This window comes from Drosophila arizonae, chromosome 2 (assembly GCF_054131065.1).
Source record: "Drosophila arizonae isolate 15081-1271.41 chromosome 2, UAZ_ARI_1.0, whole genome shotgun sequence".
Lineage (NCBI taxonomy): Eukaryota > Metazoa > Arthropoda > Insecta > Diptera > Drosophilidae > Drosophila > Drosophila arizonae.
This window is the reverse complement of record NC_142922.1, coordinates 28,162,135-28,188,602: the sequence shown is the minus strand read 5'-3', so window position 1 is coordinate 28,188,602 and position 26,468 is coordinate 28,162,135. Positions and strand designations below refer to the sequence as shown.

At 36.5% G+C, this 26,468-nt stretch overlaps 1 non-coding gene across 1 annotated transcript; it reads left to right on the top strand.

The window, feature by feature from the left end:
• Nucleotides 1–3,335: 3,335 nt before the first annotated feature.
• Nucleotides 3,336–3,408, top strand: TRNAV-CAC (transfer RNA valine (anticodon CAC)). The gene has a single exon. It is a non-coding gene; the product is annotated as a tRNA-Val (tRNA).
• Nucleotides 3,409–26,468: the final 23,060 nt, after the last annotated feature.

The window sequence follows — 26,468 nt, the reverse complement described above, 5'->3', positions numbered from 1 at the left end:
GCTCTGATTGCTGTGGGGCTGCTATGAAATGAAATGAAATTATGCAAAGTCATGTTTCATCAGGTGGAAGCCTGTTTAACCATTTGACTTACGCGAACGAGTCTAAGTTCTATCGGCAACAATGTTGCGCATACGCCTCGTGTACACAGCTCAGGCGCATAAATAAAAGCGGGGCCATCATCGATTACGTGGAGAGCCACCGCAGGTAGTTGGCCAGGGCGATTCACAGACCCCAAAACGGCACATATTGGTTATTGAAATTGTCTCGCAGGTGTCATTAACGTCTCTCGCAATTCGCGTGGCAGACGGAAGCAAGCAGCAGCAGCAGCAGCAGCAGCAGTGGCCGCAGGAGGTGGAGCAGCAGGTGCGTCCATTTGTGGTCGCTCGTAAACGAAGGCAGCAGACAGCAGGCAGCAGGCAGCAGGAGCAGGAGTCCGCGAGCTGTTCTGGCTCTGGTAGTGGCCTATAGCCGGGGATTGGCCAGCGACAGCGTTTGACAGTGTCATTAATTTCGATTTATGGTCATTAAGTTGAGGCGCTGCCTTTCTATATAATATGAAAATATTTAATGAGCGCTTTTAATTTATGCGCAATTTGCAGCGAGCGCTTTTCCAAACGTTTTCCTGCTGTCGATTTGTGTTTGCACTTTTAATTAATGCCCGCCCAACGGCACCGCCCCCTATTGACTTTAATTTTATGCTTAAAGCAGCACATCATTTGCACCCACTGTTCGCGTAAGTGTGTGCAAACTTTTCTTTCATTCCAAAGGGCAAAGAGCAAAAAATAAATACAACAAAAAAAAATGTAGCTTCGTTGAGCAAAATTATGAAAGAGTCGCAACATATTTTCTTGCATACTTTTTCCTTTGCTGAAATAACAAACCATAAATAATGTCATACGCTCACAAATGGCAGCCAATGTTTGCCCTAACGCTGCCACGCCCCTAGCGTCCATTTCTTCACGCTATTCCATGCACATATATAAATATATATGTATGTTTATACTTTTTTTACTCGCCTCGGCTTTGGGCCAAAGTTTTTGAACTACTTGCACGTTCTTCTTTTTGTGCACGGCGACGTTTTTTGGTTTTTTCTTTTATTTTCTTCGCTTTCTTCTTTTTTGGGTTTTTGGCTATCCTGCTGTTTTGTGTCTTCGCCTGGGCAGCGCGCCTTCTGCTTATGGCTGCCACGCCTACTCGGCCTCGTGCCAGGCACTGCCTCCCGCTGCTGTCGCTGCTTTATGTCGCCGTCGCCGTCGTCGTCGACGCGAGACTGAAACTTCAATAGGGCGAAAATGATAAATGGCCACGCTGCGATTTCTCTATATGTGTGTGCATGTGTATTTGAGTGAGCGCGCACGCACGTGTGTGTGTGTGCGTGTGTGTGAAAAGCGTAAGAAACGCCGCATAATGTGTGAAAATAAAAATGGCCAAAAATTTGTAAATAAACTTATTTTTTGCCTGCAGCACATTAGCGACACAACTTTGCCAGCCAAACAAAAGTTGACAACAAAAAATATATAAATAAATACATATATAGTTATTTTTAAATACCAAACACGAAGCACTGAAAGTTGTATTAAAAAATATATTTCTCTACTTAAAAAGTGCAGAATTGCATTCAATTAATATAATATCTAATCAGAGATGCTTACCCCGTAAAACTTAAATATTAAAAAAAAAATAAATATTAAAAAAAAAAAATCGGAGATGCGAATATAAGAAATTTGGCTGCTGTTTGACTATTACAACAAATAATAATAAATCAAAAGTCAAAAAGAATTAATTAAACATAATGATAGAATAATAAATTTATATTTACATTCCTTGATAAAATATAATATTTATATTTTTAATTGTAATATTATATATACAACATTAGAAAATATATATTACTAATCCTAATAAGATTTTAAATATTTAAATCATTTTGTAAGTAAATAAAAAATCTAAACAGAGTCGGAAATAAAGTATTACAGGGTATCTTACTCCCGCATACACCCTATATTTACACGCTACACATCAAATATTACATACAATTAATTGCTATGGATTATCTAATTAAGCTCAGTTCTGCCATTTCAAGTCTAGGCAATGCTTAAACGGTTAAATGCGAGCTGCAAAAATAAGCTCAACTCTCGCAATGTGCGAGTGTGTGTGTGTGTATGTGTGGATGTGCATACGTCTGTATGCGTGGAGCAGCGAGTTGAAAATCCATCCAAGCATTTGCCCGCAATGTTTACACAATTCAACCGCAAAATCCTTTTGCTTGCCAAATATGCGTCGAGTATGTGTGTGTGAGAGAGAGAGGAAGAGTGTGAGAGAGAGAGAGAGACTGAAAGAGAGAAGGTAAGGGAATTTGCTGAGTTGCATTGCTGGCCTCACCTTCATATGTTTATGTGTGTGTGTGTGTATGTCTGTGTGTGTGTATACCTTGTACCAGTCTTAGCGATAATGATGTTTATTTAATGCATTCCAGGTGCAAGACGTTGTTTGCTATTTGACGTTCCGTACTTAGGATTTCGAGCCACATCTTCATCCACATCCTGCCATACTACATGGCCTGGCACGCTAATGCTCCACACGGCGAGCAGCAAGCTGCAAGCTGCATGTGGCATGGATGCGAGCGGCGCTCGCTCATTATGCCAAACAGGGCGTCATTCCAGTTGCCATTCGCTGGAGCAGCAACTGCGACGTGCATGCGATAAGCGCCAGAGCAAGCGTCGCTCAATGTCATCCTGCGCTGCGTATACGTAATGCCCGCCTGCACTTTAAATGCGGCACACGTTTTTCTGGCGCCGCACTTAACTTGCTCTGCCCCTTGGCCGCGCTGCTCGTAAATAATGCGCATAATCACATTTAAATAAGTAATTTAATTTGTGATTTTCACATACATATGTAGCATTAAGTGCTTAAGCCACCAATCGAGCTGCCGGCGCTGCAGCTGCATGCAAACTTTAGCTCTCCCTTTGACATATCCGCTGCAATACATTTGCATTACAGCACAGCTTATTAGCCTTTTAGCTGTGTGAATAAATGTGCTAGATGCTGAAAACATTTGCAACTACTCTAAGCTGCTACAACTCGGTTGATTTCTGCATTTTGGAATGATAATACTTTATGAATTCTAATCTTTATAAGAAATATTCAATATATATAATTTTCAATTCTTCTTTTCTTTTTTGTTTACTCTTAAGAATTTCTAAATAATAATTATGGTACTATATTTAAGACTATATACACAAATACACATAAGTATATACATATAAATATTGTTATACATACTTTGATATCTGTGCAGCTCACATTTTCTTGGTTGAGCTCGCGCCTTCGAGCAGTTTCCGTAGTGTAGCGGTTATCACGTGTGCTTCACACGCACAAGGTCCCCGGTTCGAACCCGGGCGGGAACATCTTTTATTTTTTATACATTTTGCCGTAGTAAATATTATTTCTAATTGATTAATTTTTTTTTATAATTATTTTTCTAAATTTATTATAATATCACAACCAATTTATTTTTCATTTTGCCCCTTTTAAACTCAATATTAAAATATTATTATTTCTTGTTTATTATTAGTTTTATAATTATTTTTAAATTTAGTAGTAATTATATATTTATTTATTTTATTTTTTTTCAAACGGTTCTTATGACCTATTTTTTTTATTATTTTCAAATTTAATTAATTTTAATTATTTATTATTATATGTTTACTTATTTAAAATATAAATTTTATTAACTTAATATTAAATTAAAATTTGTAATTTTTTTTATTTAATTTAATTAATTAATGCATTTTAACTATTTATTATTATTAGTTTATAAATTAATTTTAATAAATATATTAATTTTAATATTAAATTAAAGAAAAGTAATGCTTTATTTAAGCAATAATATTGCTTTAAATTAATTACATGCAATTATTTATTATTATTGTTTTTTTCTTTATAGGCTATATCATTTTTTATTTAGCTAAATGTTAACTCACATTCTAATGTATACATATATACTTCTATCTATATTTATATTACTATTAAAACTATAGAGCTTTGCATATTCTATAAAATTTACCGTTTGTTGAAGCCGCATCTCTTGCACTTATCATTTAAAGCCTGCATAGCTGCTGGCAAACCTTATCCCAATGTACTCAGCAGCAAGCAGAGGCAGCCAACGCATTTCGGCCATTCAGCTCTGGCATTGGGGAGAAACTTTTGCATACTTTGCATTTTTATTGCACAACATCCGGTAACAAGCACTTTTGCCAGTAAGCATTCAACTCTGATCCCCCAAGCACGCAGCAGCCAGTCAGCCAGGCAGCCAGCAAGCCAACCAGCAAGCCAGCCCTCTTAGCCACGAGACCCAACCGCAATATCAGGGCCTGTTGTCCTGTTGGCTGCAATTACAAACAGTTGTTTAACTGCTTGACTTAAAATGCAGCCGCAGTCAGGATCCCAAACCGAAGCCAGCAAAGTTGTAGCTGCGGCTGCAGCATCTATAGCTACAGCTATGGCTGTATCTGTAACTGATGCCAAGAGCGTGTGGCTTACAGATTAAAGCGCGTACATCCGTGGCGACGGCGGTAAGCCGGATGATGAAGCGGCCCACAATGGCGCGCATGCGTTCCAGCTAACGGCACCGGGGCCGGGGCCGGGACCGGGACCGGGACCTGCTCTCGGGCCCGGTCAATGGCGTCCGGTGTCATTGCGTTTCCGTTTGAGCTGGCAATTTATACAGTTATTCGGTGGGCGCGGTTCCTCGCTGCCTCGCAATGGCAACTTGTCCGCGCATTTACTTATGCGCCTCGCACTTTTGTGGCTCTGCCTGTGTGTGTGTGTGTGTGTGTGTGTGTGTGTGTGTGTGTGTTGCCAATGTTAAATTGATTTATAATTTTCCAGCGTCGCATTTTAACTTTTCCTGTTGCCAGCCCCGCGTCCTGTTTGCTTTTACCTACCGCCCCGGCCCGGCCAACCCGGCTCGACCCAATTCGACCCTTTCATCGAGCCACACGCACAAACTATGTATACGCATTTTTCTCATGGCTTTTGTGGTTGTCTGTGTGTGTGTGTGTGAGCTTTAAGCCAAATTGCCAACGGAGCACAGTTGCAAGTCGCTGGGCGTATATTGTCTGTGCACGCTTTTTAATTAAAAGTCATGAATTCAGCAATTGATACTGTAATCAATTTATGCATTCGCAATTTTTGTTTACTGACTGCGCTCATTATTTTAATCCGAGTTAAGCGCATCAGTAGCCCCCTCAATCCTGCCTTGAAAATAAATTTCAATTGAAATAAGGCGAAGCGCTCAATAATGAGAAAAATATTGTAGAACGAATGAATATGTCGCCTTATTAAATCATATGATAATTTCAAATAAAGAGAAGAAACTGCTCTTACAACTCTCTTTCTTTTTCATTTTTTTTTTTTTTTTTTATTTTTGGTACACAAGACCTTATTGTTTTCATTTTATTAGCACTCTAAGCCTCTTGAATAGCAAAATTTACGGGTCAATAAACTGGTTGAGTTATCGCCCAAGCTTAATTAATATACTGATAGGCAAATAGAAAAACAAAGAAAGCAAAAAAATGAAGTGCTCAACATCAATAACAGATATTTTCCGGCTAAGCCAAAGTCATGAATATTTGTGAGCCATTAAAATAATCTGCGGGCTATGTAAATCACAGCCAAACACTGAATTGCGACAAACGCAAACGCCAAAAGCAAGTAATACACGATGTTGGCTATTAGAGGCGCCTCGGACGGAACGAAACTGTAAATGAAAAGCGCCATCAAAATATCAACGAGTCGGAGTCGCAGCATAATGTGCTGAAAGCGTCCATTTACAACGAAAGTCACAAATAATCAAAATAATGCAAGCTAGCGAAGTGATCAGGGTGTATTGTGGAGGGGGGAGCGGGTGCTGGGGCAGCAGGACAAGGAGCTAAGTAAATGACAATAATGACATAATAAAAAGCGCTCTTAAAATACACAACAAACATGATGGCGAACAGCGAGTGGCTGTGGCAGGACACGCAGTGCCGAGCAGCAGGACAATAAAACGAACGTTAATAATGATAAGATAAAAGCGAAGACAACGCCAAGCGGGTCTGCAAAATGTTAAAACAATAACCAGCTAAATGTGAGCCACACAGCTAGGGCATGATTGCTGCCAGGAGTTTGCCATTGACATTTTACGCTGCTCCCAGCCAGAATAGCCCTGTGTATGTGTGTGTGTGTAAGTGAGTGTGTGTCGTGTCATCCAAAGCCATTTCAGCTCTAATAAATTAATGATAATGCGAATAATTGCCAAAATGGCAGCACTACAGCTCAGCTTAGTGCAGCACGGGTACTTTCAGCAGAGTGACACATTTTTACCGCTTGCTCTTCTTCAGCATTGTAATTCCATCAGCCCGCATTGTAAATAACCAGGAACAGGAGCAGCAGGTGTAAATGTGCTGCTAGCGTTATGAGCATCAATAATTTACAATTTGAAAAATTCATTTAATTTTCCTATTTGCATTTAAAGCGAGGGAGAAACTTGGCTATAAAATAACTCCTAAATACATGTGGCAAATCGAAAAGTTTTATTTTTGTCAGCACAGCACACACACACACACTCACACACGCACGCACACACAACACAACTTTGAGCTACACTCGAATGATTTTATTTCTGGTTGGGTCGTTGCTTGGTTTAAGCTACGTAAAACTTTGTTTGCTGTTGCTACGGATTTAAAGTTTATGGCGCAGGTGTTTGTTCTGGATTAGGGTGACCAAAAATAAAGGAAAAACCAGAAAAGGTAGCGCGACACCTTACCCAATCTGTCTCGCTCTCACTCTCACTCTCTCCCTCTCTCTAACTTTATCCCTTTTAGCTTTGCTTAAAATCGATTAAGTGTTGCCTGGAAATATGAAAATATATATGCTTGTATTTACAGCTGTATCCATCTGTATACGTATCGCTCTCTCTATTTCCGAGTCCATCTCAATTTGCCTCAGTGTCTCTAAATCTATCTGTAGCTGGCTCTATACGTTCTATTCATCTGGGGTGCTTATATCTCAGTCGCTTCTATGTTTGCATCGCCGCCTTTTGGAGCCCACACATATTCTTTGGCACTCTCTGGCCAAGGATTTACGCATTTTCCCATCTGCAGCTGTATCGAGTACGCAGCCGCTTGGCAGCTCAGCCGAAACCGCACTATTCATTTTTCGGCTTTTCAGCAGGACAACCGCAACAAACAGTCCGCATGCCTCGCACAGACACCGACAGAGCCAGTCGCACTCTCGCCCGCCCTCAACGGGGGCCACTCGTGTGGACAACCGCACACGTGCAAACAAATTCAGAACGTTGACGACATAAATGCATCACAAACATTAAAATTGTTTTTAAATTGATGTCGAAATACAAAGCCCGTTGTCAAAGTGTCACTTCAGTTCAATGGCAAATACATAATATACATATATCTGTCTCTCTGTCTGTCTGTCTGTCTGGCAAATAAGCAAACAATTTCGAAAATGTATTTATTGAGAAAGACAATAGCAGCAAGACAGATGATTTCACAGCGGAGAATACTTAAATAGTGAAAACAGAGAAACTTTAATATTTGATGTCATTTATTTTATTCACAATATTTCTGTTGATCCGCTTATAAAAGTTATTTCATTGTTCCGTTTATCGCACACATTAATTTCGCACACATCATTTGCTCATCCTTTTATTGACTTTAAGCCATTTGCGGTCCCTTTCATGTATTCCATTCCATTTCATTTCATTTTTCATATTAATATATTTCGCTTGTTTGTTAAGAAACACGCATTAAATATAATTTATGTACAATTGCATTTGCATGCGCTGCTCCTCGTAGATTTATTTATTACTTTGGGGGCTTGTTAATAATTTTTACGTCATAAATAATTAATTAAAAAATACAATCGCTCCGCAATGCGCAGATGAAGTGTGCTGAGCGCCAGGGCAGAGCATTACAAATATCCGATTAACTATACATATAAATACGTACATATGTGGCAGAGAGAATACCTCAATATTTATATTAAAATAATTAATATATTCAATTTAATATGTGGAAAAAATAATATATATAAAAATTAATATTAATATATATTAAAATAAAAATTAATTTAAAATTTGAAATAAAATATATATATCTAAAACATACTATGTTGTAAGAATTTTCATATATATTTTATATAATATATTCATATAAAATATATACATAATATATTTTATATTTAACAATTTATTATACGTATTATATATTTTATATATTTTTTATATTGTGTTTTAACATTAAATATATAAATAATGAAAACTCCTTTTTCATTATTTGACAATTTATTTATTTATTAAGTAAACTATACGACAATAAATATAATGATTTATTTATTTAATATATTATATACAATTTTTATTTTTTTATTTTTTATTAAATTTTGTTAAGTTATTATTTATTATTTATTTTTTTATTAAATTTTTCATATATTTTTATATAATATATTAGTTTGGAAATATTTTAAATATTCCCATTTACATATATTACATTAATATTAATATATATATATATATATCATTATATAATTTGCCAATGTTTCATATAGCAACTTTCACATATTTATATGCATATATATTCCATCAGTCGGACAGCTTATTAATATTATTAATGGCTTTATATACATTTGCTGGTACACTTTTGCTGGTTTAATCTTTTTAATTAATAACAGTTTATGTAAATTTAAATGTATGATTAACCTGAATTCAATAAGGGACCGAATTGTTATACTTAATTAATAGTGACATGTGTGCGCGCTGGCAGCCTGTTATTAATATTAATCATACTTTATATAAATATGCCAGTTTATTATTACTATTATATATATTTATCAAGCTTCCGTTTTAATGGATATCTTCAGGCAATGCTGCTCGCCATGCAATTGCAGCTCCAATTCCGATTTTTATTGACCCGCATTAAGCGAGCATCGTTTGCATTAATTACTTCATTTAACAAATTACTGCTCAATTGTCATCGAAAAGCACTTGAGCTGACCCGAGGATCGCTTAAATATTCAATGAGTTTAGCTCCGGTCTCTGGCTACGTGAATAAACTTGCAAAAAAATTGTTCTCGCAATCGCATTTACATTGACAAATTTGACATCTGCTCGTTATTTGTATACCCTATATGAATGTGTGAATGAGTCAAGGTATGATATTAGAGTTGAAAGATTGTTAGCTACAATGCAGTTGATTGGTTTAAGTGTCCTTCAGGTATATTTGGTATATTAAAATTCCAAATATTACCACAAGATTATAAGTTCACAGGATTAATCTAACAAGAGGGTAACTTCTAGCTGCTATAATTCAGGTTCGCGTCCAACTCTTGCAGCAATTTTTTAGTTGTGCTGCCAGCAAACTGAGAAGAAAAATATACGAAGAAATAATGCATAAAAATGCTTTTATTGACAGTTTTTATCGTTCCAGAAATCGTTTTGTAGCTACTTTCTCAATGAATGCACAAAAAGCAGCCTGCATTTGACAGCAGCAGAAAACTGATGCAAAGACAATGGATTAAGAAAAAGGGAGAGAGAGAGCGAGGGATAGACCTGAAACAGTTGATGAGGCTGTGGCAGAGAGAGAAAGCGAGAGGGAATGAAATGCAATTGGCAAGCAGCCTCAAGGCAAATGCGAGCACAAAACTAAAGAGCCATCCAAGATTTTATACTATCCATTTTAATGCGATTGTCTGTTGACATGCCGGGCCAATCTTTAGCTTAAGCCCAGCGCCCGCTCATAATCGATTTGATTATTTTTGCATTCGTGTTGGCAAACTTTTTAATTGCACTTTATTATTGTGGACTGGTGAACTTTTGCACAAAAGCTGCTATTTTTTGGGGCAAAGGTGAATGGCTATAAAAGGCAAATGCATTTCATGCATTGTCCCTGTCATCGGCTTTATCAGCGACTTCGTGATCATTATCATTGCCATGATGAGCTCGCTCATCATCGCCAATGTTGCAGTGCTCAAGCGCATGGCACAAGTTTGTGCAACACTTAAATTTTAATTGTGCAAAGTTTTGACCATGTCGCCAGCATGTCCTCTGTGCCATCTCGCTTTCTCTCTCTCTCTCACACACTCTCTCTCTCTCTCTGTCTCTCTATTCATGTTTGTGTGCGTGCTGATAGATGGCATTCTAAATTTGGTGAATGGGGTCAGTCTCTGTCTGGGGCACAAAATGCATAAAGGATTAGAGCCACACACAGACACACCGAAAAATGTGCGTGTGTGTGTGTGAGTGTGTGTGCATCTGTGTGCGTAGCAGTTGCTGTCTTCAGTTTGCCAAATGACTTAGCACACTTATTGGGTGCCAGCCACAAATTCAATTTAGCCGATAAGATAGAGCTGGAGTGCTTCACTTGCTTGTCCAAAATGAAAGGTACAAAAACACAAAGGCCTCAACCAGTTGCTGTGTATAAATAGTAATACGGACTGATATAATTTAATGCTAAAGTCGAAGCGAACCTTTCACAAGTGCCCTTTGCATAGTCAAACAAGGAGAAGTTCGCTTTACAAGAAATCAAATTAGACAGAGCTCAAGAAGGTTTATCTTTCATTTATTTATTTCAGGAAAAGTTCCATTAAGCTGTATATATGTTTATAAGTAATGTATTATAGTAAGTAAATTCACCTGGCAGGTAGACTAAATATTAAATATAAATATATTAAACACACGTTGCATTTAAGCCTTTAAGTTTTTCAGGAAAACTTCCATTAAGCTGCTTATACTTTCAAATAAATAGAATATAAATTTATGCAAAAATGTATTCACTTTTATATTGACATAGTTTGAGTTAACTACGCCTTCATACCAAACTTAAAAAGTTTTTCTATTGCGTGTCAGCTAAACGCATTTTACTAAAGTGAATAATGAAGCACAAATATTTTAATGACACAACCAATCACTTACACACACACACACACATGACCATGAGCCCACACACTGGCACACATGCAGGCCATAAGTTCATTTATTTAAACAGCTTTTCGCCCACGCTCCACGCACGGGTGGAACGTTTGGTTCCCAAGTGAGAAATATTGTTTTAGTTTATCATGACAGCACTTTTACAACTTTTAACTGCTCATACATTAATTAAAAACTTAATAAAACTAAAACGGAAACGAAAGCGAGCAAAAAAAAAACAAGTAAAATCGTACCGGACTCTCGCAGCTGGGCAAAAGCTGTTGCAGCACTTGAATATGGGGCGTATGAGCAATATGCAGCTTAGCGCATTTGCGTGCGAGTGTATGTGTAAACGTATATGTAAAGGTGTAAGTGTGTGTGTGTGTGTGTTTGTGGGCGTGCGCTTGTATGTGTGCTAAATTGGCAGTCCACTCGGTTGGCCAGTGCATGATTCTCATATGATAAGGGACAGAGGAGAAATTTGTAATCATATTTCCGAGCGTATTGCTAATTGCGACGCGCAGTTGTTGACACTTTTTTTGCAGGCAAACAGCAGCAGCAACAACATCAACAACAACAACAACAGCAACGGCAAACAAACACAAATTGTTATGGCCCTAGCAGGGTCAGCAAAAGAAGCCAACAGAAACTGCTGAGCGAACCAAAGCGGAAAGCCAAAATTTCACTTTTGTGCATTTTTCCCAAAATGTTTTCAGACGGGAAAAGGAAAGTAGTTAAAAGTACAAGCCAAAGGGAAGCAAATGCTGCCAAAAGTATTTTAAATGGCTAAGCGTAGAGTAGGAGACTTTAATGCTTATATACAATGAAAAGTAATTATTTTTTTTTATTTATTTATTACTATTTTTTTTTTTTTAATCTAAATTTGGTAATTGTGAATAAAATAAAAATCATATTAAATTCATTAACATATAAATTGCAAAATTAATTAAAATAATTTGCATATAAATTTCATGGATATATAAATTCCAGCATCACAAAATTTCATTCTGAATATTAAGTAAAATCTATATAAATCAGAGCTTGCTTGGTCTCCCATTGAGCTCATTAAGTTGAACTATTCGTCTGACTCTCATTTCACGAACATTGTTTAGAGAGAATTTCGATCGACGCGACGCTCGTAAAACGAGATTCAGGGCAAACGGTGCTCACACACACATACACACAGTCCATTCACGTACGCTATTGATATTTCTAGCGAACGCAAGCCTCGCATACATACATATGCATACACACTTATGCTCATTAAACTCAAACAAAAAGATTTCAGAAACACCATAACGGAAAAAATAGCTCTCTGGCCGATAGTAACTGAACTCATTGTAGAATCGACTCAAGTGCTTGTTCTTCTAATTTTTTTTTTTATCGAGCTATTTGCGTACAAAATATAATAAAAATAATATTTTTAAAATTTTTATAATAAGAATATTATATATAATAAATAAAGCATATGATAGATGTCAGTAAAAATGAATATTAAGGAAATTACATTTATGCATGAATCATTTAAGCTTCTTATGCTAAGGATTAAGAAATTGTCATAAACGATATACCGACTAGAAACCTTTCTGCATTTAATAAATCATTTTTACTTATTTAATAGTGAATATATGTATATAATGCATTTCAATCATTGACAAAAAAATATATATATATATATTTTCTGCTTTAAAGTAATTAACAGTTTTTACAGTTATGCTCAGAAATCAAAATCAAATTGGAAAAAATTTGGAAAATAAATTGGCTTTTATTCATAAAGCATAAATTAATTTGACTTGTTCAAAGAAAATAATATCTTTTTGTAATATTTAATTTATGCCAGAAAAAGTCTATATTAATTTTGGTTTTGCAACAGGCTTTTTTATTTTAAATTTTAATTAATTGAAGCACTTCTTTTGCATTTGCTTAGGCCATATATGGGATTTTGCTTTTTATCGGAAATTTGTTGGCAACAAAAACAGTTTCTAATTTGCACACGCACAATAATTGCAAAAATCTTTGCATTCAACTGAATTGTTTTTCTTTTCACAATAAGTATGTGCGTGATGAATTACATCGTAGCGTGTTGACAAAGAGCAGCTCCTTGAAAAGGGTTCGCCCTGCAGATTGCTGTCCTGTCCAAGGGGCACGGCTGAATGGAAGGAGGATGCTCTTGATTTATTGGGAAATGCAAAAGTGTTTTGTGTGCTCGTTGCGTGTTATTGTTTTCAGATGCGGACTTAAGATGACAACTTTGAGTTATGAGCTGTGCCACATGGAGTTCAATGCACCCCAAGCAGCCGGCAAAGAGTACAAAGGCAAAAGAAATACCTAGCAGGCACAGACGGCACAGATGGTATGATATGTGAGCAGCAGTCGGGCTGACAAATTTCTAATTTGTCTGGCAATAAGTTTTCGGTCAGCCCTGATGAGATTATGATCTGGACATATTTCTAAATGCGATGCATGCACATGACAAACTCAAGCAGGAAAATCGTTCAGCTGCATACTCCGAGGCCAACGATCCGAGTGCCGGCACTCAGCCTTTGACTCCATGCGCTTCCTTCTTTCGACATGCGTATCTGTGCATGTCAAGCGCTCGACTTGCTTCCGTTGCCAAACACACACGGACTAACATCCAGGCTAGTGGCTGCTCGTCTTGGACTGCATTTATCATGCAGCCACGCCCACGTTTGGCTACATTTTTATTACAAATTGGTCATTTCCGATCATTTTTGCAATTTTCATTTGTCGCTCGACTGCCTCCGCTTTAACTCCGCCTGTCTCCTGTCGCCTATCTCCTATCTCTCCAGGGCATGGCCTCCATCATGCAAGTGACTCGAAAAGCTGCTTCCGCTTGGCATTTCTGTATATGTGTATATTTTCATATTTATTTGTCTCTGTGCATGCGCTCAAAACAAAAGCGATTTTCCGGAATTTGAGTTTTCTTGGCTTGGCTTTGCTTTTAACGAGTCTTCAAGTCACATATGCAAGTTTCCTTTTATTTTATTTATCTGTATTTTTTCCCCGTTTTCATTTTCGCCCGCGCTCTGCCCACTCCACACATTTGCGCTGTTTAATTTGCATTTTTATCGATTTCGAAAAGTATAAAAATACAGCTTAGCTTTGTCTTTGCCACATTCGCTCGTTACCCACATAAAATTGCCATAAAAATGTCAGCGCATAAGTAACCCAAAGAGCATCAACTTTCCCCTAAGCCGCACTCTCAAAGTGCAGCAATCTTTTACGAGTATGCGTGTATGCCACACAGACACTCTGCACAGGTTCCATTCCATTCCATTCCATTCTACTGCGTCTTAAAACACAATCAATTTTATTAAGCAAATAAATGCTGCTCGGCAGCAGCATGTGTTTATGCTCGGCTACATGCTACATGCTTATATATATATATGAGCGAAAGAGAATAAACTTAATATACTTATTATAAAAGGGAGGAATATCCTGCCCTACTGCAACGACAGAGATGATGCTTCAAGGGTAAACAACAACAAAAACTCTTTTTAAGTTATTAATAATGCTGCATGAATGAATGAATACTGTGTGTATGCAAAATTTGCCAAGCAAGAGCAAACTAAAACGAAGGCTTTATAATATATATTATTTTATATATCATATGCATAAATTTTGCTAGCTTTATATGCATATGTGTTGGATATATTTTTTTGGTGCAAAGTTTTACAAAACTAGCCTCAACTACTATCCATAATATTTCAAAAGTATGTATATAAAATAAAAAATTAAATAAAAAATATTTTAATGGGAAATATTCCACTTTAATATTTAAATAAAATATGTGATGCATATTTAGTTTCATTGCAAATGTATCAGTACTTCATATATATGTTATATATATAGGTAATTAAATTTAAACAAAGTTCCATTGTGTTATCGCTGTTTTGAGCACTCATTGATAAATATTGACAAATGCCAGCACAAAGCAAATAATTGCTTGGGCCTATAACTTATTTATGCAGCAGCCAATATAGGATATACTATGTCACAATGGAAAAGAGCTGGGCTGGGCAATGACAAACAGGCCGACGGACAAAGAGACACAGGCAAACAGAGAGACAGGAGGCAGGGGCAGAGGCGTGGTCAGACAAAATAGTCAAACAATACGCATGCATATTTCACTAGCATATAAAGATTGCATGCGAAAAACAATCATAAACTTTTTGATTTCAATTAAATATAAAACAAAGACAGCAAGAGAATGCTGTGTGTGTGTGTGTGTAAGTGTGTGAGTGGTTACTTTTGGTGCAAACATTGAAATGACTTTTGTGCTGCGGCTCACAGAGTAGAGGCTAAGGGCAAGGCAAGTCAGTGGCTTTAAATGAATAAACAAAACAAAATAAAATGGAAGCCCAAGCCCAGATAATGTCAGTACATACGGTTAGCATCCATTAGCAGCAGCTGTTATTCAGTAGCTCTTCGTATCGCTCTGTGGCTGTCTGCCTGCCAGAGGCTTAAGCAAAGCCACTTCCGGCTAAAATGCATTTAAAGCAATTAGCATTTGTCTGCGCCACAGCAACAACAACAACAACAGCAACAATCACAATATGACAAGGACAACGTGCAACAAGCTCAAGGCAATGCAATTATGGATGCGCCCGAAACACACGTTCAGTAGCTGCAAATACAGTGGAAAACAATTTGATTATGCTTTAAATGAAGAGTCAGGATATATGAATGTACTACATGGAAGCCAATGCCTGAAAGCAATTGAATAAATCTACTGGCATGTATAGGTGTTACTGGCAACTGTCGAAAAGACTGCAAGCACAAATTGGGCAAACAGCATCAATGCCGTTGCTTACATTTGTTGCGCGAGCAGCCGAAAATCTTGCAACTGCCACAGCAACTGCAACTGCAACACCCACAACAAAAAAAGCCAAACAACTGGCAGCAGACGAGCCAAAACGCTGGCAATTATAATAAGCTGAGCAAACCGGCAGCCCAGCACTATAAAGAACTTGTTCTACCACTCAGATAGCACTTACCTCACACACACACAGCAAAAGAGAGAGTGAGAGAGAGGGAAAGAGGGAGAGAAATATATACACACTTGGACTTAGTTGGGCAACGTATCTCCTCGCTTGTATTTGTCTTTGGCAACACTTTTGTTTACTTTTGCACATTTCAGCTGCAGCAGCAGCCAAGCAGAATACCAGAAAGTCTATGAATTCCTTGAAATGATTTCTGCAACAAATCTCACAAATATACTGTAGACTAGTTGAGGATACTTTGGCAGCGATGACTATTGGTTTATATATTTTTTAAATATATATTTAAATAATAAATTTCTTCAAATTTACGTTTTATATGCAGTCTATATAAAGAATAAGCAACATTCTCTATAGTTTGACGTCCAGTAAGCTCAATTGATATATTTCCATACATGCATTCCATAAGTCTTGGCTGTTTATATTTAGTAGAAAATAAAAGTTTATAAGAATTTTTCGTTTAACATGCATATTTCATTTACCTTCTATAAGACTTTTCTTAAGTCATCTTAACTTACATAAACTCTACAAAGACTTATTTACTTATATATATATATATAAAAAAAATAATAATAATAAAATATAAATATATATATATATATATATATATATATATATATATATATATATATATATATATTTTTTTTTTTTTTTTTTTTTTTTTTTTTTTTTTAGGTGCGCAAGTTGTCTTTAATAATTTTCTAAGACTTTTCTTAAGTCAGCTAAACTTTCAGAGATTCTTCGTAGCTTAAACGCAGCTGTTCATTGAATAAAGAGAAAGAATCAGAAGGAAAGAAAGCTGCCATAAAGTAAGTTATTATTGTGATGCTATAAATTGTGTGAAAAACTTGCAATATCAATTTCAATATTTGCTTTAATAAAATTTAGAGCTCAATTTATACGTAGAATCAATTTAATAGCTGCCATTGAGAGATATTGTTTTTTGGAATATAAAACACCCAGTTGCTAGCCAATTTTCCGGCATGTGCATGGAAATTCAGGGAAAGGCGTGTGTCCTGGGCATCCACAGGCGCACAATTATGTGGAAAAGTGCAAGCCGAGACGGACAGACAACTGGGAGTGCAGCAGCAGCAGCAGCAGCAGCAACAATGCAAAAGGACAACCATTGTAATAACAATTACAACAACAAAAACAGACAGCCAATGCACTTGTGTATCCTTGAAGTTGTCTATTGCTTGCAAGGACTTCAGCCAGCATTCTGCTCAGCTCTTCACACTATTTTGGCTTAGAGTCTGGCTGCATCGTTTGCTGCCAGTTTGTTGCTATTCAAGTTTAATTAACCTAAAAGTGCTTGCATTATTTAATTTTATTTTGTTGGCATCGTTGTTGCCGCTGCCGCTGCTTCCATTGTTGCTGTTGTTGCCTTTCTGCTGAGATGGACACTAATTTAGTTGAAAGCAAAATTTCATTAGCACTGAAAATGTCGCGTGTGAAAATATTTATCTTAATTCCATTGTTTTTGTGCAGCGCAAATTATACTCAGACCCATTGTTCGCTAACGGAACAATATATACATAACTAACATAGTATATATATAGATATATATACGTTCACGTCAAAGCATAACAAATAGTTTATCTATTCAAATCTATGCGCAGCAGAGTTTCTATCCTTAATGTGCATCAAATTTTCAGCGATTAAAGGAAGGAAAATTGAATACAAAATGAATTAAATAGAGTAAAGAGAGAGTGAGAGAGAGAGAGAGAGATAGCCATAAAGAAACAATGTCTAATAATGTGTAAACATAATTTATTGAAATACTTAACACTCATCAAAGCATAACATAATGGAAAACTAATAAAGTTTACATATTAAAATGATAAATTTAATATCCTTTTGCTATGGCAGAAAGGAAGGCAGAACTTAAACCATCCCTAGTACGATAATAAAATTGATATTATACACAGTATATATCAACTTTTTTATCTGTTTCTTATTTTCAAGTTTGATTTCACTTATAGCTATATATATATATATATATATATATATATATATATATATATATATATAGAATAAGCCAAACGAATGTATTGAGTCTCAGCAATTTACTCAGAAATTTACTTCGGCTACTTAGTTAGCTGCAGCCTGGGGAGTGTCCTTTAATCAGGCAACAAATTGATACACTTGATAAAAGTTTGATTTCCCCCATGAGCAGGCGCTGTCTGTTGCCAGCAGTCGCCCCCAGTAGCTGCATTTGTATCTATTTCAGCAACATGTAAATTATATTTCGCGCTGGCGCTTAAGAAGGAAATGAAATCAGCAAAAGTTGCACTCAAAATTGGCATCAAGTCAGAGTGCGTCCCGGGCCGTATTGCTTGACTGATACAAAATAGCAACCAATTGGCATGCATACATACACACATACATACGAAGCTGCATTCAATTGCAGTATTGCTAGGGCATGTAAAATACACGTACGTATGGCATGTGTGTGTGTGTGTCTACTCGAAACGATGGCACTTTCATGCTGCTTGGCTGCTCAATCATAAAAAATTTGATTTTCATGCGGCACTTGCCACACTTCACTCCAGCTGCTACAGGAAGTGGGAGTGCGGGGCGTGCAGGGCGTGCTGGGCGTGCTGGGAGCACGCTGGGGGCAAGGCATGCAGAAGTGGTAAAATTTTCATATACAAGGCAGCACATACGCACATTTTGATGACGAGCACACTGCATGGCACTGGGTCTTGTCAATTGGCAAGCTACTTGGCATCGTGCATTGCGAGGGGGCCACAAGGAAATGGGCTCATAAAAGCCAACGCCGAAATATTTGGCCATAATTCCCTTAAGGACTTATTGCACACCAACAACAAAACTATTTAAAGAAACATTGCAACACAAACGTCATTTAAGAGAGAACTGAAAAGTCACTGTGCAGAGATATGGGAAAGCTAAAAAATGTAGCATACTTTTATGGGCTCACAAAGAGACAATGCAATTTGAGATTAACTGTGAGATTATATATAATAATTTTAAGGGCGAATTAAATAAGATGATTATTTATTCTTTTAGCTTCACTAATAAGCCAATATAGTAAAATATTTGAATAAATAATATTTATAACGAGCAAATTAATAAGCAATTATTTTCAAAGAATTGTTATACTAGCTTAATGATAATTTATCCAATAAAAAACCTTTATGATGATCTTAAATCTATTTTTCTTTCAGCATTTCCAATATTATTATTTACTACACATGGAGCTATTCATTATGTTTATATTGTTTGCCCCTTTTATCCGCTAGCATATGGCGCAGGCAATGCAAAAATTAATAAATATTTTATGCAGCAATCAACATTAGACATAACGACCTCAACAAACAACGTGGCTTGGCGCTCCCTTAATCACAGATACAGATACTCGGATGCTCGCGGATGCCTCTGCTGCAGCAACAGTCGCATTAGCAATAAGCAGAAATGGCTATAAAGCTGTGCACACTCAAATACACACAGAGAGAGAGAGAGAGAGAGAGAGAGCGAGAGTCATACACGCACACAGCAAGCAGACACATGCTGCATGCAATCTAGAAACGATTCTAAACAAAAGAAATCCGCTTTCATAATTTCCCTGTGGAATGCACATTCTTTTTATTGCCACTAAGCGACCAACGTTGAAATAACAATGCAAACAGACTTGGCACACGCACACAATCAGACCCAGACCCAGACATACACACACACATACGCACACACACAGACATAGCTCCAGTCCGACTCTCGGCTCAATTACAATTGCAATTGTTTGCCTGAATGCGTTTTGGTTTCGCGCTGTTCGCCGCACGGCCGCATTCGCAAATGCTGAGCAGAGCTGAAGCCATTTGAAAAAATGATGTTCTATTGCCCTGGCTTACCCGCTCCACTTGCGCCTTGCATCCATAGCCATAGCCACAGCCACTGCCATGGCCCGTTCCAATTTCAGCTGTTCACTCATGTCGCTGCTCTCGCGTCACTTTGCTACGATTTGACTTTAATCAATGTGCACGAAGGCTGAAATCGGTCTGAATATTCCATTTGTTGTTGTTGTCGCTGTCGATTGCATTAGATTCCCATGACAACAATACAAACTGTTAAACGTTCTGCTCATAATTATCTATTTAAATGAACAAGTCGATTGCCTTAACTAATTAATTTTTTTAGTATTAATGATTTGTTCCCGATCAAAAAGAAGTTTCTGAATTTTAATACTTGTTATTGACAGACAAATGTAAATTGAATAAAATTTTACACTTAAGCTCTGTTTTACATATATTTCAGCTGACGCAATGACATATCTTGTGATTTATGCGCAGTGACGCAGACATCAAAGTGCATATGAAAATATTGCGCATACGTCGCGTTGTCAATCAAATGTTACTGTATTGACGCTGCGCTGTAATTTATGCAAATGCAAAAATGTTATAAATTGCACGTCTATGTCAGACGCACACGCACATACACACACACACACTCAAATATACACATTTTTATTTAAAAACAAACAGGCAGCATCCAATAAATCAATTGGCTGCGTATACGCAATGCAAAAGCTGATTAGGAGCAGCAAACAGCAATCGAAGTGCGTCTGTGTGTGTGTGTGTGTGTGGGTGGGTGAATTTTTATCATTAGACGCCGTCGACTGTCGTTCAGTGACCCAATGGGAATATCTGTGCCGCAGCACATATTACTCAATTGCAGCAACTCAGAGGCAGGCACTCAGTGTGTGCGTGTGGAAGTGTGTGTGTGTGTGTGTTAAGTGTGTTGGTCTAATAACTCTTTGGCTGCAGCTCCAGTTATTAATAATCAACCCACTCAAATCGAGTGCGGCTCAGAGAACTGCTGCTCCTGTATATACATAGGCAGCTGGCTGGGCGTTTTTAATTTTCCACAACGCTGCGCAAAGAAATAGTTTCGGCTTTTCCGCTTTTCTTTCGGCATTGCTCTTGTTTTTTTTTCTTCATTCTACAGGCAACTAGTTAAGTCACTGCCAGTTGTTGTTGTTGTAGTCAGTCAAGTGTCTCCCCGGGGACTTAGAGGTTGTTGTTTTCTTTTTCTGAACTCCTTTATGAAGCTTTTGATGTTTGCGTAACCGAAAGGAAACACAAAAACAAATCTTAAAACCTCAACACAAAATCTTTGCATAGTTTCGCTTTACCTTTTTTATATATATATATGTATATATGTTTATATATATTAATTTATTCGCTGTTGTTGTGCTCATTGGAGCGTCAATTTATTATTAACTGGTTCGCTGATGCATTCAATTTGTTTTTCAGCCCATTAATAAATATTAAAATATCCCACACATAAAATAGCCCTGCCCACCCGCTCCATTTAAGTATCCTTTTAAGACGCATTTAGATAATCAGCCTAAGTTCAGTTTGTGGTTTCCTATGCACATGTGGCTTCTGTGGCTTGGCCACTCGCACACTCAGAAAACTCTTTGTTGCCTCTGATTGAATTGAAAATTGTATAATTCGGAATCCGTCTGCCTGATCGCCCTTTGTCGAAATTGTGGCTGTGCCTGCTGCCCGTAATCAATGGGAATTGCAATTGTTGACCATTTGCCATTATAATTGTTGTTCAATCAAATTTATTGCACATGTTTGCCAGATCTATTTGTGCCTGTGTCTCTGTGTGTGTGTGTGTGTGTGTGTGTGTGTGTGTGTGTCTGTAGAGCCGTTGCAGCTCTTGCAGCCGCTGAAAATGCCGCTTCATTTAACCAGCAATCGAGCAACGCGCATAATTTGATAAGGCACACCAACTGTGCGACCTCGCCTCAACCACTCACGACGATGATAACGATGATGATGATGATGATGAACTAGTCAACTGCAGTCGTCCGGTGACGGGCAGACAATGTATGTGGCTGACAGCTGCTGGCATTGTCTGCTGCTTGTCTAGTCACAAAGTAAGCGTAATTGTTCTGCATGTTCCTCCAAAAAGGTTTTGTTCGGCCATAATGCAGCAACAGCGGGATGTTGATTAAAAAATACCAGCTCAGAGGTTAAACAACTCCAAAACAGCAGCAAAAGTCGCTTGAACATGCATCAAGAATAGAAACGAAAATTCTGATGTTGAAAAAATTCGAGTTAATATACATATAGGTATTTTTTTAAAATTATGAAACTGAACTCATTGAAAATGGGAAATCAGGGTATAATGGTTTTGTTAAAGGTATGCAACAGGCAGAAGTATATATATTCTTGATCAGGGCGGAGTCGATTTAACCCTGTCCGTCTGTCTGTCTGTCCGTCCGTGTGTACGAACGCGTCGATTACAGAATATATAATAGTTAGAGACTTGAAATTTTTTCTTTCCTATACCACGCGCATATGGAGTTTTTCTCTAAATATCGATAAGTACTGCCGATATTTTATCATCGATTAAAAATCGTATCAAAAGCCAGTTATTTAATTATATCTCCTACACCTTTAGAGCTATGTATTCCAAATTTTAAATGTAGACTTATATGTATTTTATATAATTTCGATATTTGTTGTTATTTACCCTGTACTTTGTACTTTGTTATTGACAAGCACTTCAATATTATGAAAGTTTCTTGAGCATAGTTTATTAACAAAAAGAGTTATTAAGCAATTGAATTTCCATAGTAAGCCCACACTGTCCTTCCTATGTCTTTCTGTGTGTGTGAGTGTATGTGTTTCTTGTGTAAGTAGAAAGACTCGAAGAATTATTGTGAAATATCAATTCTTGGAAGGGCTCAGGGGATTTCGTAGTCAAGCAGTCTCGACTAGAGCTTTCTTACTTGTTTTTATTTAAAATTTAAAAAATTAGTTTTTTTAAATAAAAGGCAGAAAATACCTTTAGTTTTATTTGTAGAGCATAGAGAACCTCTGAGTGCTACCTTATAAAACAAAAATAAATTTATGCATACATAAAAACAAATACAGAATACAAATTTAATACCGAATTGTTCGTTGGAAATACATAATCATTTAGTAACTTAGGGAACCCAAAATAAAAAATAAAAAAATCGAAATATATATGTATTTGCACTAATGCAGATTAACGAGGCTAACAATCTGATTCCACGAATTTTTATTTATATTTTTTCTATTCGATAGAATAATAACAGATGGGTGCGCTGTTCTCTTTATTTAAATAGAAATTAAAATGATTTGTAGGTATATGAAAGATGAATACATAATATATAAGCTTAAGGTAAGAAATGGTTTTCGGTTGTAACTATTACAGATAAAATTTAAGGTATATTTGGTATAACTTAAGTGAAGACCCTCTCAATTAGGTGCTGAGTGCAGTATCATATCAAGCTGTAATGTCAATGTCATTGTTGCTTTTTTACTCTAGCAATAACTCCTTCCCTCATCAGCTGGCCATCTCTAGTACCACTGTGAAATATCCCTATTTATCCACCATATGTCAGCCATTCGGGCCAAACAATTAAAGTACTTAAGGCGTCAGCAGTTACACACAACCATCTAAATATTCACAGAACAACTTGTCACTCGCACACCGCACAACAGAGCGAACCCCTACCGTGCCACCTACCCTGTAGTTATTCATACTGTTTGTTTTGTTTGTGGTGCACATGTGTTTTATGTGCGTCTGCCTGTCGGCTTGTCACTTACTTTTGATTTCCTTCCCGTCTCGACGCGAGTTTTTGCTGCCATGAATACCCTGTTAACACAATGCTAAAGGGAATATGGAAATATATCGAATATAAAATGGAATAGAGTACATATATATTAGATATTTAATTTGATTGAGATTCTTGGAATATTACAGATAAAACTCGAGCTCTCGATTTTATAAAGTATATATCAATATATTCAAGGGGTATTTCTAGTGCTTCTCCTTGTAGTATACAGAAACATATTGAATATTATATTGAATGGACTCGACATACAATAAACAATCCACTTGGCAGCATAAAGATATTTAGGATATCGCTGATTAATGTAGACCTCTCACGTTTGATAAGCATACCCAAAGAGTCTTTCAATTATTCTAAGGAAATATACCCAAATATATTTATATACAAATATTTATGTATGCAAGTGTACATCAATATATTTATAGGGTATTTCTAGTGCTTCACCTTGTAGTCTAATTTTTTCAATTTCATTGGGTTTTTTTTTTTTTTTTTTTTTTTTTTTTTGCAGTTCTTATTTTTTGCAGCTTGTGTTTTCCCTTGCCAAAATTGTCTAGCTTTGATTTATGCCACACACATGCATTGCATACTTTCTGGGGCGCAACTGCCTGGCGCTCTTCTTCTGGTTTATGGTCGATTATTATTTTTTTTTTTTTTTTTTAGAAGTCTTGCTTTCATTTCTTTTGCTTTTTTGTCATTCAGTTTGTTTCTTTTTTCTGTTAGAAATTAGATTTGCAACTGCCTTGTGTCTTTTGAGACTAAACAAACAACGACAGCAGTTCGCTTATTTGTTGACGACTGGGAATTAAAAACGTGTTTCCCATTGCTCACGCACACACGTGAGCAGCGTTGCGTGTCTGTGTGTGTTTCTCAGAGACGAAGAGAGCAAGAGATTATGCAAATTGGGCTTTTATGAGCGAAACAGTTAAACGATTTAACTAAAGCGTTTGCCACATAGACCAGGCACATTTGCCTCAATTTGGCACATTTCGACTGTTTATTTAATAGCTGGCAATGATTGCGTGTGCTCTTAGCCATTTCAAAGCCGTTGAAATGAGTAAAATATATGCAAAGCTTTGACACAAGTGCATGAAGCATTTGTCATAAACAAAGTCATAAGAGTTATCAAAGTTTCAGCTCACAGATGCTTAGGCTAGGTAAAGCATTAACAAAATGTTAGCTCATTAATAAGGAAATGTTCTCTAATAAAAAGATATATAAAATTAATAAATATAATATAAAAAATAAAAATATAATATACAGTAGAATCCGGCTATAACGACTCAGCTTAAAACGTCAAACCGGTTATGTCGAAGAAAATTCGATGTCTTGGTTGGTCCCCATACAAACGTATATGAAAGAGACTCCGCTTAGTACGTCTCCGCTTTTAACGACAATGCGCTTATGCCGATGATTTTTTTTTTTTTTTTTCATATTTTTGAGTCAATCACCGGTTATTACGACGTGATAACAAAAAATCGCGAAAAAATGATAAAAATTTCAGCATAAAAAGACTCTGTTAGGAAATGTATACATGCACAAGCAGTACCCTTGCTTGTGTGCGTAGCAACGCCACAAATGCTGCTAAGACATAGAGAGGGAGAAAGTATAATGCCGACGTCACCAAAAATGTTTCTAAATCATGTTATTAAAATAAGTTTAAAAAATGGTTGTTTTTATTAAAAATTTAAATTGTTTTATAGTAAAAGCTATTACGAACATGGCAACTGTAAAAAAAAAGTGAAAAAAAAAAATATTTTTTACTCTTTCTGGTTAAAGCGTCTTCCGGGTATAGCGACGTAAAATCGACGGTCCCTTGAGTGTCGTTATAGCCGGATTCTACTGAATATTCAAAATTGAATTTGATTAATAAGGAAATGTTCTCTCATAAAAGGATATGTAAAATTAATAAATATAATTTACAAATATTTAAAAAATAATAATAATTTAATATATATTTAAAATTTTATTTTATTTCTTTATAAAATTAATAAATATATTTTAAAAATATAAAAAAAATAGAAAATAATAATAATTTAATATATATTTAAAATTGAATTTGATTAATAAGGCAACATTCTCTCATAAAAGGATATATCAAATTAATAAATAAAAAATAATAATAATAATATAAAATATATTTCAAATTGAAACTTTAATAATTTAAACTTTTTTTTTTTTTAATAAAGAGGAGCTTAGAAACAGACTTTGAATCTAACGAAATGGAAAATTATAAATAAAATTGTAGGAACAGAGAACTGGGAATAGAACTAGTCGAGGTGGGATCGCAGAAAGCAGAACGAAAATGGCAACAACAGAGATAGAACGCATTCAGATAACAATTAAATTACAACAATGATAGCAGCAACAGCAACAAGAGCAACAACAACCTCAACAACAACAACAAATGCAGAGGGAAAAGAAATCTGAGCAAGTGTTAACTGCAGCAAATGTGCAATAACTTTGGGAAAATAACGAGGCATTGTTTTAGAGCTCCCAGTGAAGCGATTTTGAAAATGGAGCACGTCTTCAATGCAATCGCTAACCCCCCACCCCAAATACGCCCAGCTCTAAGCTTCCATATTACGTATACGCCCGGCTGGCAATGTGCTAAAATGGTGGGGCGGTGGCTGAGGGGCTGGGGCTCAAACGTTTCGAGCAATTAGCGTGTGCCACAATCTCGGCAAAAGGCTAAAAGGAAGCTGCAAATGCCAGCTCGAGATGCACACATGTACACACACACACACACATGCAAGCCGAGCAAATGAATTGCCAATGCTGCATGTGTATATACTATATATATTTGTGTGTGTGAGAGCGAATGTGATTCCAAATGAATGTTGCTGACTGTGT